This window comes from Passer domesticus, chromosome 4 (assembly GCF_036417665.1).
Source record: "Passer domesticus isolate bPasDom1 chromosome 4, bPasDom1.hap1, whole genome shotgun sequence".
NCBI classification, from domain to species: Eukaryota; Metazoa; Chordata; class Aves; order Passeriformes; family Passeridae; genus Passer; species Passer domesticus.
The window spans coordinates 15,273,766-15,288,513 of NC_087477.1; the positions used below are offsets into that span (position 1 = coordinate 15,273,766).

At 46.1% G+C, this 14,748-nt stretch overlaps 1 long non-coding RNA gene across 1 annotated transcript in view; it reads left to right on the plus strand.

The window, feature by feature from the left end:
- The window catches only part of LOC135298584 (uncharacterized), a 250,881-nt gene that overhangs the window by 3,002 nt on the left and 233,131 nt on the right, over window positions 1–14,748 (plus strand). Inside the window, exon 2 of the long non-coding RNA XR_010360570.1 lies at window positions 8,050–8,116. This is a non-coding gene — a long non-coding RNA (uncharacterized LOC135298584). The remainder of the gene's footprint in view (window positions 1–8,049; window positions 8,117–14,748) is intronic.

Consider the following 14,748-nt stretch of genomic DNA (forward strand, 5'->3'; position numbering starts at 1 on the left):
TATCAGTCTGCCTTAGTCAGGAAATTGTCAGAAGGCACTGCGTGTCTTCCTGTGCATCGTGCCTACAGCAGCGTTGGTGGATAGCTCGGGGTTTCTTTGCCTGCGATGAGCACGATGGTGTTTTCCCTGGGGACAGGAAGCAGGAGGGATACATTGGCATGCTGTGTGCAGCATTTTGGCAAAACCTGTGCATGAAGTACAGGCTCTGCTTTATGGCCACAGAGACCATGTAGGTGTTCGCGTGCATGGATTGTCCCTGAGCCCCGGGCCATGCGTGACATCGGGACGGGAGGTATTAAAGCCCCTTGTCATGTACAACACAGGAATCCTGTTCTGGGGATAGCCACAGCAGCTGTGCAGTGCATTCCTGGGTGTTGGTACACAGCAGAGTCACATATAAGAAACTAAGACTTGTAGCCTCATAGGAGCCAAAGGGGCTTTGACAGAGAAAGTGTGTGTGCAAGAATAGAAATCCCAGGACAGCCCTGATCCACCAATTCCCTTCATGAAACAACACTAGGGATGCAAATATCTTGTGTTTGATAATGACTTTAATACCAAGAAAGCTTGACTTCAAGGTCCTCTTCCCTGAAAGTCTTCTCTCCTCCCATTGTCCCCACTAGGAATTTTGTGGCCAAGTTCTCCATGGTTTCCTGCAGCTCTTTGGTTTAGCAGCAAACAGCTTCCAGGAGGGCTGCAGACAGACCTGCAGACATCTGCGTGGGGGCTCAGCTCTCTCTTTCCTCTCCCCATGGAGAGATGCCATGTGATGTGTACACTGAAGTGACCTGGTTTGGTAGGGCTCTTCCTATATATTTTTTTAAAATTTTTTTTTCCAAGGTGTGTTTTTGTTTTTTGAATCAATCCCTTTGGCTTTCAGCTCCAGCTTCTGAATCTCAGCATCTGTCAGTGGTGCGGTAAATTCTCTTTGGTGATGAGGGAGCAGCTGCCAATAGCAGGAGCAGGGATGGCATTTGGGGTTTTTTTTGCTGCCTGAGCCCTTGCAGCCAGCAGAACTGCCCTGTGCACACAATGGAGAAGGCACCTCTCCTGCCCTGCCCACTGTTCTGCTGCCAATTTAGCAACATCTTTTCCCTCCACATTAAGCAGATGCACACGAACAATTGTGCAGCATAATAGAGTCCTGAACTGAAAGAGCTGGAAGTAATTGACAAATGGCTTTTTTTCTGGATATGTTCTGAAGGTGGAAGTGATATGGGGACAATAAAAAAATTTTTTTGAGAACTTAAGGGATTTTCAGGGAAAGAGAGAAGCTGCTTTGGAAAGATTCTTAATCACATGGGTAGTGTTTCCTAGCACAACAGTCTGCTTCCAGTGAAATTGATAGAGGGCAAAAAAAAATTGGTAGAGGAAAAACAGTCCTCCACTTCTGTGGAGTCCTGAATTTTAGGCGCATCAGATTTGGGGTTTTTGTTTTTCATATTTAAAGGTCTCTTTAACTCCAGTCTGCCTATAAAATTTTATCATAGCTGGAATTCATGCCACAACAGAAGGCATTTCTAGACCAATTATTTTGACTGAGATGTTTTGCTTCTCTAGTTGGGGTAAGTTTATTTGGTGTATTTTTAGTGAGAGGGAAACTCCAGGAATTGTGGACATCTTTGTTCCTTAAGGTAATTTTGGAGAAGAACATGGGTTTGGAACTTGCTGAAGAAAGAGCCAGTTCCTGTGGGGATCCGAGGCTTCTGTCACCTAGCTGGAGTTTGATTTACCAAAGGGGACTGTGTTTTTAAGGCACTTAAAAGTCAAACCAGCCTTTCTGTAAAGTCATTCCGTGGGTTTTGCTGTAAAGCCTCACTGGTGCTGATGGATACCTCCAGGTATTTGAATGTTGCTGTAAGCAGGACAACAGACACGCGTTCTCATTTGGTTCTCGTGAGGATTTCTGTGCTGAAGTCAACTGGGCTTTTTCCAAAAGTCCTTACAAACTTTTAGTGGGCTTTTTAATCTGATCTATGAAGTGCTGCTTTAATCCCAAACAAGGCCTGGGTGTTGACATTTGGGATGATCTCACTGCACTTCCTTTTGGCTTGTTTTTTCGTCATCTGCCAAGATGAACACATGCGCATCATATTTTTTTTTCCTGCGTTGCTAAATGCCACAATCTCTGCTAAGCAGCAGTGGTTTAGTTTGAGAATTTGTCATATCAAAATGAAGGTTTGCCTTGCATCCAGAAATGCTCCTGAAAGATCCAGGAAATGGGGAGGAAATGATTGTCTTGTTCGGCTCACTGCACCTTGGATATTGTCACCTGCCTGCCAGATTGGGGTTTTCCCCTTGCTGTTTAGTTTGTCTTCAGATAAGTTTTCCTCAGTTGTTTTGATTACTAAAATTGGAATTCTGTGATCTTCTAAAGATACACAGGTCATTTTCCCTCTCTTACCCTCATCCTCTGTATAGCTTCATTAAATCATGGAGAGTTTTAAGTGCTGAGGAGGAGGCTGTGTATTAGGAAGTGCTGGAAGTTGGTGAAGAGCCAAGTAGAGTATAACAAGCCCTGCAATTGCTTTAATCCCTTTTTTAAAATGTCATGTGTTTGTCCACTTTTCATGCTAGTAGGTGCCCCAGTCCCATCTCCATGTGGGCCTGGGAGACCTGGAATGCTCATTCTCAGCTATTACTTGGACTGAAAATTCTCTGCAGAGAAAAGAGTATGGAATCAGTAACCTGCTTTCCTACCTAAATTTCCCCTTTTGTTATCAAATTATTTGACCATTTCATCTCTTACTTCCACATATTTAAGCTAATGTGTTGATATTTTTTAAGTTGTCAAACATTAAGCAAAGTCCACAGAAGATTGTTTCCCAGTCTTAGAAGCATCTGTTGGAATTTTCCTCTGTTCTCCAGTTGCACCCTCCTTGCCATTTCCTTTCACAAATCATGCTGTGTCCCTGCTGTGTCATCAGTCATACAAAACTCACCAGTATGTCCCACAAGTGGCTGCAGAGCACTTGGATTTGACCACTCTCGAGAATTCTGTTCTGCCTCTGCTCCCCTTTCTCTGTGACCTCAGAATGACAGTAACCCAGTGTTCTGGGAGAAGCGAGGCGGTGACTGAACTCCCTGTCTGTGCTGTGCACGCTGAGCCGTGAGGAGTTAGAATTCTGCTACTCTTGCCCAAAGCCCATCTTGATTCTGTTTCCTGTTTTCCTGCAGTCTGCTGAGCTGATGGATGCCTTCTGACGGTGTTCTGACTGCTGGAATGAGAGCTTTGTGCTCCGCAGAAGGCACAGTGCTGGAGCCGCAGTTGTGTCAGCCTGTGCTGTGTCACTGGGAAGTGATCTTACCAACATGTGAAGTGTGCTCTTCCCCCGCTGAGATCTGATTCCCGCCAGCGTGCTGAAATGGCAGGAGTGACTCCAGAAAGCCTGCAGATGATCCATGCTGTCAGAGAGGGGTTTGGAGCGGGAATCTAAGAGCAGCATGGGGATGTGGAGCTGTTCACAGCTCCTTGCCTGCGCTAGGGCCACGTGTTATGGGGAGCCATCGGGCTGGGCTATCTGGGTATTCCTGGCAAGCTGGGACTTTGTTCAGCAGCCTCACAAGGAGCTGAATGGCCGCAGATGCTTCCTCCTGACTGGAGCTGGGAGTTTGAAGGGCAGCTGAATTTGCTAATGTTGGTGCTTTGATGCAGAGTGTGAGAAATGGTGATGAGGCATGAGGCAGAACAGCTTGCTCGATTGCTGCTGGAGTGACTCCGCAGTGCTGACAGTAGTTAAAAACATGGCTTTGGTGCATAGGCTTAGTTAATATATAGAACTTGGAAGGCTGCTCGGAACAGCTACGGGCTCTCTCTGTCTGTCTCTTTTTAATAGAGTCGCTTCCCTGCCCAGAACTGCACTTTAATTTTCAGTCTCTTTAGGGTCATCAGAGAAGACTGACATTTTGGGAACAGTTGTACAGTACAAATATGAATAACAGTATCCACGCTTTTTCCTGCAAGGGGATGTGCAATGCAGTCAGGGTTATTTTCCTGGTTGTTAGCAGTGGTGGCATACTTGTTGCAAGTATAAAACATGGTGTTCTTTTTGTTGGAGAGTTAGTCCAAAGCAAAGACTCAGCTGGGACTAGAACCAGGACATACTGGACAGGCTGTGCTTCCTTGGGACCACAGGACATGACTGGGTTAACTTCCCAGAAGAATCTCTCCTGCAGTAGGAAAGTGACTTTAACAGCTTAACCCTCTCTTCTGCACCTTGAGTAGGAAGAGCAGGTGACTCTGCCACCTGTGAGGAGTCTGGCTGGCCCTGATGGGACAAAGAGCACACTGAACATGACTGACACCTCACATCCAAGGTGTCACCCTTCTTGTGCTCAGGCAGCCTGGTCTGCCCTCATCCTCACCTCCTTGGCTATCCGGAAGCTGTGTCAGTGGTTCGGGAAGAGAGACCTCTTAGTTCCTGCCTGGCCTTGTTGGTCCTGCTGCTGCTGCAAAATCCCAATGGGAGCATGTCTTGCAGGCAGCTGGGACAGGCTGTGGTTCCTCAGGTCAGGCAGACAGCGACAAGCCAGGAGAACAGACGACCTTGACTGCACATCTATCTCTGCATATCTGAGTCCTTTCCACTTTGTCAGAGCTTTTCAGATAATTTTCTCAATTAATGATTGAAATGCCAGCTGTTTCAGAGGTGGGATCAGATGGGGAACTTGGTCACTCATGCTGGCCATCGGTCCCTCTGTGGGTGACCCTGCTGACTCCAGTGGGAGTACTCGCTGGGGAGGGAGATTCACCTTGGACAAGGGAGATCCTTGCTGTGCAGTGCCAGTGGCTCTCCTTACAAAGAGAGTACAGGTGGGGAAATGGTCAAAGAGACAGCAATCTTGGGTTTTTGTTTAGCCTCCAAGTATTCATCCTTATGTAATCCAGGTTAAGACATGCATCAGCTCGTGGAAGTGGATGCCAAGTGCCCCTGGAGTTGCTGAAAGGATATTTATCAACATTTCTCTCTTCACCACATTTCATTAAAAAAAAAAGCCCCAAACCAAAAAACTGCAACAAAACCCAAGTAAAACCTGCAGCCTCATTATTATTTCAGTGTAACTTGTGCCATGAGGAGATCAAGCAAGCATGTCAGTGTGTGACTGTCAGCGTGAAGAGACCAACTGTGGCTCTGTGTGTGAGCGAGTTCTGGGCATGCTACTTCAGGGGCAGTGGTGAGTTTCTTTCAGGATGCTGGAATGCTTTTTTAAGGGGTTTTTGTTTGCGGGGTTTGGTTTTTTTTTTTTGTTTGTTTGGGGTTTTTTTGATGGACTAGTTAGTTATTAGGATGTGGTCTTGTCAAACAGGCTTGCCAGGTTTTCAGCAGTCATCCCAAGTGGACTGCCTAAAAAAGGGCTGGCACTGCATCACATGGAATGACCGATGATATGTCATATATTTTTAATGGGCAAAATGTTTTAATAAACATTCTCCCTCCTAAAATACTGGATTTTAAAATAGGTTTTAGCCTTGAGCCATGTAGCTACCCAGCTGTGAATTTTATAAGGCAACAATCTCCACACCATTAGATGTTATGACTGATATGCCAGTGATGGCAATAGCAAGTATTTCCACACATTAAAAAAGTTTCCAGTAGCAGTTAAAGGAAGTATGGCTCTACTTGGAAGATTTTCTCAGCTCAAAATTAAAGCAATTTAATAAAATTATGAAGTCAGCCATGTACTGTCTTCTAGTGAGCTGCAAGTTCTGTGTATTGAAGCCATGCTGATCGCTGCGCCTGACAGCTTTAATCGCATCGCCTGACGCTTTTGAACATCGACATTATTTTTTTGTGTGTGATTTCTACAGCCTTAGCTACTCAAAATTCAGCTGAAAGGCTGCACGCTGGGGCAGATGAGACCCCAACGTGATCTACCACAGTTGTCTCAGTTCATAGGAAATCCTGCTTGGGTTGTTTGGGTTTTTTCCTGGGTTGCAGCAGTTACCTTGCTTTATTTAGAAGTGTTTGGGACCATGTCTCAGGTTGAAAGGTGATCCAGTGATCCCTCTATGGGTAACCCAAGTCCCGCCTGTACAGCTTCTTGTGTGCAGTGATCATTGAATCATGCAGCCTGTTGGAGATCTCTTCAGCCCAAACCTACCAGCAAGTCAAACACCATCCCTCTTGAAAATGTCTCGCCTCTTGTCCACCACAGAGAGTGAAATCTGAGTTTTTGTGTGTGTCTGAAAGAGAGAGATGATAGTTGTGAGCTTCTGCTCTTTGTTGCTCTTTCTTGCCTCCCATTTGAGCTGTAGTAATCTTTTACTTACACACAGGATAGGAGAGTTTTTAAAGTTGAAAACAAGTGTTGTCATTTATGGGCTCTTTTCTGTCTGGGGTGGGATAAAGCAGATGTGGTTTTTGTCATTAATTTTAATTTAAATTTGGCACCGAGGCATTTATTTACTTTATGGAAAATCCCCTTTAAGCAATGTCCCCAAAGATATTGGTTAAAATTCCAGCAGTTATTCAAAAATTCTGCACAAAGTAATTCTTTTAATAGTTTACAATTAGTTTCAAGCTGTAGAAGGTGACAGCAGGCTTTCTGTCATGTTCCTGTAGGACAGAAATAGAAGCACAAACATGGCCTGAAAAATCAGATGAGAACTGATACCAGGGTGGTGTTAATCCTTTGCAGCCTGCACAGCTCCATCCAGCATTGGTGCTGCCAGCTCTCTGGTGAGCTGATAGAGCTGTAGCAAACAGTCCAATGGCTCAGCTGTGTCCTGTCAGGTTTTTTCTTCTGGTGTCACTAAAAGGTACTCACATTTCTAGCAATGGAGAAAGGCACTTTTCATTGCTGCTCACGCAGACATTTGTTTCACTGCAAATAGGGATGCCATATCATCAGGCTTCTCAGATCTGGTATGCCTCTGGTTTTGGGGGCTGAACCAGAAGACCCTTGATGAGAAATTTTAAAAATGTTTGTGCAGTTTCGCATCTTTTTTGCATTTAGATAGATGATGGCCTTCCTTGCACCGAGGAATGAGTTGCTGTTACTCCACAGCTTTGTCACTATCTATTGGGATGGCCATGGAAAAGACAACCCAGGGTGCTGGCTGCTGTAAGGGTAAATGACACCAAGCAGCCTCTGTCACACTGAACTTTTTGGTCCAGAAGATCCACCACAACAAAGGAATTAAAATACCTCAGATGAAGTCACTGAACCAAGTCCCCACTCCAGAGACTGTTGGGTTCACCTGGTGGTCTTGCGGTGCTCTTAGCAAAGGAATGAAAATAACTTTGCCTGCTGCTCTGGTATAGGATAAGGCTTTGGAAAAACATGGCCAGATGTGCCTTTTGGTGTCCATTTCTCTTTCAGGTAATTCATGTTTCTCATTCTTCAGAGCAAGTGGCAGCACACCCCCAGCTCTGAAGTTCCTGTGGTACCTATAGCTCTCCCAGGGATTTGTGCAGCCTTATCACCTGCACTCCTGAGCAGGCTTAGGGGTCTGCAGGGCAGGATTTGCCAGTGAGCAGGATAAAGCCTTCCTGCAGGTCATCTCTTGCGAGGGGATCTTGTTTCCTGACACTAGCCCTGTGTCACTCATGCCCATACCGCTCCTCTCCCTGTTCCTGCTGTGATGTCTGTAAGGAGCAGTTAGTTAAATGGCAAATAAATCTGATTCCTCTTGGATGAAAAATCGATTCAGATAAGTTGCTGCTTGTTTTGCTTTGACTGCTGTGTCTATTAGGCAGTGATTTCTGGCACTTTCTCCTTGCTGCTGTCACCCCTCATAAACTCCGTTCCCAGGGGCCTGACAAACTTGTGTGGCACTGGAGAGCAGCGTGGCCTCCCTGCCGCGGGAGGGTATTCCTGCCCCAGCTGCCCGGCTTCCCCCTGGAGCTTGGGGCCGGGGAGAGCTGCGGAGCTGGATGCTCTGCTCCAGCATTGCAGGGAAGGCCACAGCAGGTGGTGGGGAGCAGGGGCTGCGGTGGGGAAGAGAGGCTGGGGTCCTGCCTCCCCCCGTCAGTGCCCAGCTGGGGGTGCAGGTGAAGCAGGAGGAGGCAGCACAGTGACCTCATTCCATGTTTCTCTGTGTGCCAGGTGTCCCTGCGGGCTGGGAAGAGCCCTTCGGTTGCGAGGACAGGGGCAGAGGGACCCCGTGTGTGTGGTAAGTGGTCAATGACCGTCTCCTCGTCCCCAGCAGGCTGAGAAGGGGCAGGTAATTCCCTTCCTTCCCGGGGGAGGAGGAGCTGTGGCAGCCCGTCCGTGCACACGGATCCCCAATCTCCAGGTGCCCCCGGGAAGCGCCGCTGCCACGGCGGGAGGACAGTGCAGCGCTGGCACGGCCTGCGCCGGGATCTGGTTAAGTCTTGAAAGACTTTGTGGGTTATGACATTCCCCTAAATGTGCTGAGCTTTCTTTAACCTTTCATAAAACATTGTGATCTTTATGGACTGTATCATATTGTGCAGTAATGTGCTTTATTGTCCACAGAATAAGCTTTTCTTAAAGATAATTGGAAAGCTGGAAATGGCTGCTATCGGCTGATTTTTTTTTTTTTAACACATTATTTCTGAAATGGGCCTGGTGTAATAATGACCCTATCTGTTCAAGATTTAAGATTTGTCTTGGCAGAGAAAATTGATCCATTTCACCTTTGTCTAATGGAAATTTTTATCTGGGATTATCTGTTTATGTAAATGAATGTTCCTCTGAAAAGAGAACTTGAGGGGGCTGTAAATCTCAGTGACACTTTAGTTTCACGGGGGGAAAATTGGAAAGGATTCTAGTATTTATCTGACTGAAATTGGTTATAAAAACAGAATTATCTTCGTGTACCTGCTGCATCTGATGTTTCCTGGAATTTCATTACCTTTTTGAATAATGCAGCATCACACTATATACAGGATTCACTGTGATTAGCCCCGAAATTGTTGGGGGGGTGTTTGCCAGCTCTGTAATTACCAGGAAAAGGCAGCGTGTTTGGGGCAGTGGGATTCTGATTCCTGCCCTAATGGGTACCAATTAGCACAGTCACATTATTCAGAGGCTCTGAGGAGAGCAGGGGATATATACCACATGACTGACTTTCCTTACAAGTTATGTGGGGCTTTTTTAAACTGAGGAGTGAATCTAATTACAGAGGAAAATGTCTTCGGGTAATCAGCTTTTGTTTACAGTTTGCAGAACAGGACTGTGAATGTAGCATTTAAACTAATATTTTAAACATCATCTTTAAAAGCAGTTTTGCCATTAAAGAGACAGCCTAGGTTTTTTTTGCCAAGTTTCCTCTTGAGCTCAAGATGACACATCCTGGCCGGGCTGGATCATGGCTGGGATTGCCATACCAAACACAACGTTTGGCTTGTGCCTGCTAACTGTTCAAATGTTTGTCTAAGATCACTGCTGGAAGCATTGCCTCTTCTCTGGCACTCCGTGGCACTGACCAGGAATGGAGAGTGGGGGTGATGGGCCTATTACTCTGTTTAAAGAGCTGCTATGCAAGAAGATGCAACTTTTAGGATTATTTTAAAATTAGCCAAGATGAAAACCCCATGTGTTTTCACATGAAGCAAGGCTGCTTTGTATACTTGGCTACTTTGTGATTCTTGCCCTCTGTGGCAAACCAAAAAGGATTTTTTTCATAGGTATAATGACATGATGGTGTCCTTTGTCTGTGCCCAGATGGAGCATACACACACAGAAGAATACACATCAGACATAAACATGCATTTAACAGGTGAAACATTTGGTTGCTATTGCTTAGCATGAAATTCCTGCTCATCTAGAGCAGAGGAAAAGTGGTTTGCATCTAGGAGCCATCAAAGAATGCACTTCAAGGTACAAAACAATGCCTCATATTTGTACATCTAATTAAGTGGCTGAATTTTCAAGCATCTTTCAAAGCTTCTGGTTGCTCAGAGCTTCATGAACTCACCCCCCTGGCCTAGTTGCTAAAGTGGAGAATAGGAGAGGTGATTGAGAGGTGGATCATCTGAATCTTCCTGTGCTGATTGCAATGGGAGTTACACCTTAGGCTCTGAGGAGGAGGGGATTTCCCCTCTGCAGTTAAAAATCAAGGCTCCAACTGAAGCTGTGCAGAGGTGTGCCAAGACTTCTTCACCCTAACACAACAGAAAGCACTAGAAATATTTTTTAAGAACTATTGAAAACAGAAAATCAGCACTTAACCATGGCTTTACTCTATTATCGTTCCAGATCTTAATGTTGCTCAGTTTATTTCCATAAAACTTCAGACAGCAACATTCCCTGCCCAAGTTCTTTACTTTTGTGACTTTCTGCTCCACATTTCAGGCAGTCATTTCATTTGGAAATATACATTATTACCAGCTCATTAAATCCAAAATAAATGAAGTGGAAAATTACAGAACTCCATGGATTACAGTGCACCCAACTCAAAATAGAAGTGTGTGATTAAAAACAAAATGGTCTGCATTTTAAAAATGGATTAATAGTTTTGGGCCCAGCTGGCAAAGTATCACATGAAATGTGTTTTCAGACTAGGAGTAATGTAAAATAAATGTCACTAACATTGCTCAAGGTGGGCCTGTTACAAGCACAGGACTTTGCAATAAACAGGCTCAAAAAAAAGGGGGAAAAAAAGAAATATATATATTTGCAGTGTAAAGGACTGAAATACAAGAAAGGCATTTGAACAATGTAGGGAGGAGGACAAGGCTTTGCTTTGCTTCAGCTGAAGTGTAAAAGCACTGGTAATTCGTGCAGAACTGGAGCATGGTTAGGCTCTGCAGCCTTGCTTGTTTGCTTTGAAGGTAGCAGTGGTGATAACCATGAGAAATAACCACAATGACTCTCTTAGGCAAAATAACAACCACAAATACATTCCTAGACAAAAGCCCTAGAGCTGGAGAACAGTTTGGTTGGCAGCATCAACAGCCCAGCCGTAGGTAGCGCTGTACAGGTAAATTACCTCCTCCTTGCAGCACAGGCAGTTTGAAAGAAGTGAGTCTGTGTAGGAACAGTTGTGTCTTTACTCTCTGCTGTTTAACTCATATCCCCTGCTCTGGGTCCTGTTTCACTAGAGGCTAAGAGAAATGAGACTAAATGAGTGCTGAAACAGCTCTTTTTTATCTCCTGTCGCTGTTTAGTAGCGAAGTAGAAAATGGAATGAGGCAATGTGAGAAAAGACAGGTAGGTATTTTGCAACAGAAATAAAAGTGGATTTCCTCGTAGCATTTTTCCAGGCTTTGGAACTATTCCCAGGATGGGGTAAGTCTTATTGTTCCTTGTAAGGTGCAGAAGTAGAGAACACTTTGTAAAGTTGGCAGAAACTATATTAAACACTAAAAGAAGAATCAAGTTTGCACAGTTAAAAACTGCAGGATTTTTCCCTGGTTTGTCCTACAACAGTGTTTAACTGCTGCTGTTGGACTGTGCTTTGTGTGTGAGCCAGACCTGGAGAATGGGACTTTTGGCTGCACAGTGGACAGTTTGCAGGTTCTGAATTGGGGTTTCCTTGCTTGTGTTGAATTTAATGTCTGGCTGGCTTGTGTGGCAGAGCACAGTAATTCTACATCCCTGCCTCTGTTCTGCAGCCTCCAAGAGCTGTTCTACACAATGGAGAAGGGAGGAAGGGGGGGGGAAAAAGGGCCATCTGTAGCTGCAGATGGGGATTTGTGGATGGGGTACAAGTTGCAGTCACTGAGTAAGCAGAGATGCCCAAAATATGTCACCTAAATTGACCAATCAGGCTGGGAAAGAGAGCATTAGCCTGTTTGGATGCGTGGTCGGACAGACCCACCCCAGCAACTGTGCAGCACACGCAGGCAGCCAGGCGCTCCATCAGCTTCCCGCTGCGCTCCGCAGCCGGAGAGACGAGCTGCTTCTACCTGGCAGCTTGGCTCAGACCTCCTCCCACTAGCAGGTGTCATTGGGCTTGTGCAGAACGTGTTGCAAGAAATCTTTTCCTTTTAATTTGCAGGGTTTTTAAAGGGATGATGTGAGATCTTTTATACTGTTTGTGAGCTCTGAGATGCAGTTTGGTGACCAAGTATTGTGATGCTGCAGTTGGTGAATGGATTGTGTTTTGTTTGACCAGGTGACAACTCAACTTGCTCCAATTACCTGGATTTCTTTTTGGTTCTAGGAGATGACAAATCCCCTACAATGCTACATTTATTGGGGAGATTAATTCTAAGGAGAAAAGCTCCTCTGTCCTGTTCTTGGAGAGAGATTTTATTAGGATGGAAGCCATATGCATTCCTGTACACCCTATCTGCTCAATATTGTTGCAAGCTGGTGAACCTTTCCTTATCCATAAAAGGTTTTTAAAATCTTTATTGGGTGTTCCAGGTCGCTGTTGTCCTGCTTCAGGAGAGGGTAGTGCTGCAAGGCTGGGAGGTGGTGGTTTGGCAGAGCTTTCTCTCAAAGCAGGCTGGCGAGTTCTGAAGGGACAGGTGGGTTCCCTGCACACTGATGGACTGGTCTGGATAGGCAGATGGAAATTAGGTAAAAGGAGGACTTAACTGTAGCAGTGTGAGTTCTCTGTGTGACAAAAACCTCAGTGAGGGTGATGAGCTCATGGAGGGTCTCTGAAATTTTGCAGGTAGGATCTTTTAAAGCCAGAGAACTTCCCATGAGGATCAGACATTTATCCCTTAGCACATCTTTCATGCTGGTACGCTTGCCCCACTTATGCTTGTGTCCAAAAAGCCAAGCTGTGTTCCCTCAGAGAATGTTCTGAGGCAGCCATTGAGTCCTGTCCAGACTTGCAGGGCAGGAGGTGGGACAAGGCTTGTCGCTGTGAAGAGCACTGTGTAGGGTTGTTGGTGGGTCACTGCATCAAAGTATGTGTCAGCTGGTTGTGTCTAGCCCAGCCTGATGGCAGTCTCCGTCAGTTCTGCAGTTCTGAGGGATCTGCATCTACTGAAATGGAGTAGATTGAGACCTCCAGGAGCACAGCTGAGGTCACAGCTGCTCTTGGCAGGCCATAAAACACAGTAACTTGTCTGGCCAGTCCAATGCACTGCTCAGTGCTCCTCTCCAGGTGGATTTTAGGTTTCAGTGTATGCTACCTTTCCTAGTGACCTCTTGAGATTACTGTAAGAATTGGTGTGGAGAGGAGAGGGGGAGGGCAGTGCAACTGCTTTGACTACCTTTCCTTGGAAGCGGTGGCAGACAGGTGCCAGATGTAGCTGTAAGCAGGAGCAAGGGGAGGCTTAGCCACAGGCTTGGGGTCTCTCAGAGCAGCTTTCCTTCAGCTGGGGGCTGAGATTCAAACTGCCATGACTGCTGCTGAAGGTGCATTTGGGGTTTCAGACCTCAGCCAACAGGCTGCACTTACTGCACTTACTGCAGCTGTTTGCCAAGTACCCAGAGCCAGGTTTTATTTCAGAGAGGGCAGTTGTGACCGTGGTGGTTCAGCCTCGCCAGCGTTTTCTTCGTCTGTATTTCATGACACTTGTTTTTTGTATGGGCCTGGTGTTTTGTGAGCTGTGAAGTGTGGTGAGCCTGCTTACGCAGGACCACAGAGCAACAAGCCTCCTTGTAATGTCTTTCAGGACGCCTCCATTATTAACTGGGTCACAGAAAATACTCTCTTTTACTTAGGGGGCAAGTACAGTGTGCCTCACAAATCATCCAGATAAAAGCTTTATGCACAGGGGTAGTGTTTTCTCTAAGGTATGGTATCTTTCTCTGTTACCTTTAAAATTAACACCTAACGACTCTTCCCTGTTTGGGGAGCGGGCACAGGAGACTGGTGTGGGCTCCTGGCTGCTCCCGTGTTTGACAGCAGAAGTATCTGTGTTCCTGTGGTTAGAACTGAAACTGTGTGACCTGGAGTTGTTAAAAGTGTATCCCTCAGTTATGTAGGAGCAGTGGAAAGAGAAACTCAGGTACCACTGTGCTTGACAAAACAGGTCACAGTGACAGTACCTTCAGTCGTGTTGGTGTTGCTGTCTGAACACTGACAATGAGGGCCTTAACTGAAATGCATGTCAGGGTTGTCAGGCAGCTCTCGCCTTTCCTTTCCTGGAGGCTTTTCTGTTTTCACAAGGACCTGTCATTCCTGAGAGTGGCACACAGCTGCCACCAAGCTGTCTGCCTGCCCCAGCTATGTTTGGCCCCGCTGCCCGTTCTTCACACGCTGACTGGAAGTGGAGGTTCTTTCTCCCAGGCCTGCTCTGACTCCGGCTCCCTGCAGTCACTGCATGTCTTTGCCTCTCTGCGGCCTTTGGCTGTGGGCCCTGTTCTACATCAGCCAAAGGCTGCATCAGCTTCTGGGTGTTGCTGTCCCCTCCCACTCTTTCCTTTTCCTGTACTCCTTGCTCCAAGTTCCCCACACCTCCTCCAAAGTCCCCCTCCACTTTCTCCCCCCTCCCCTCCATCACCCAACAAAGTCTTAGGTTCTTCCTGCTTGTAATTTGTCGCTAATCAGCTGTCAGTGTCGGAGCAATGATGAGAGGTTCATCTCTTGCTGAGGGTAATGGCCTTAAAAGTCACCGAGTCAATGTCAATGGGATCGCTCCAATTCAATCAGAGCCCTGGATGAGGAATGGCCCCCGCTGACATTAGCACTCATTTTGAGCCCAAGCATCTGGGCCCTAGTAAATAACCATCAGTGGGTGGGTCCGGGGGACAGGTCATTAGCCCCACGAAAAATAAATATCGTTTCCCTTGATGGCTGCGAGTAATTTAGCTCAGACGAGGAAATTTCACCCTAGATTAAGTATGATGAGCCAATATCAGTCAGAGGAGGCCAAACAGTGAGAGCTTGATGAGATAGAGGGAAATTTATATGCAGCTGGCTGAATGCAA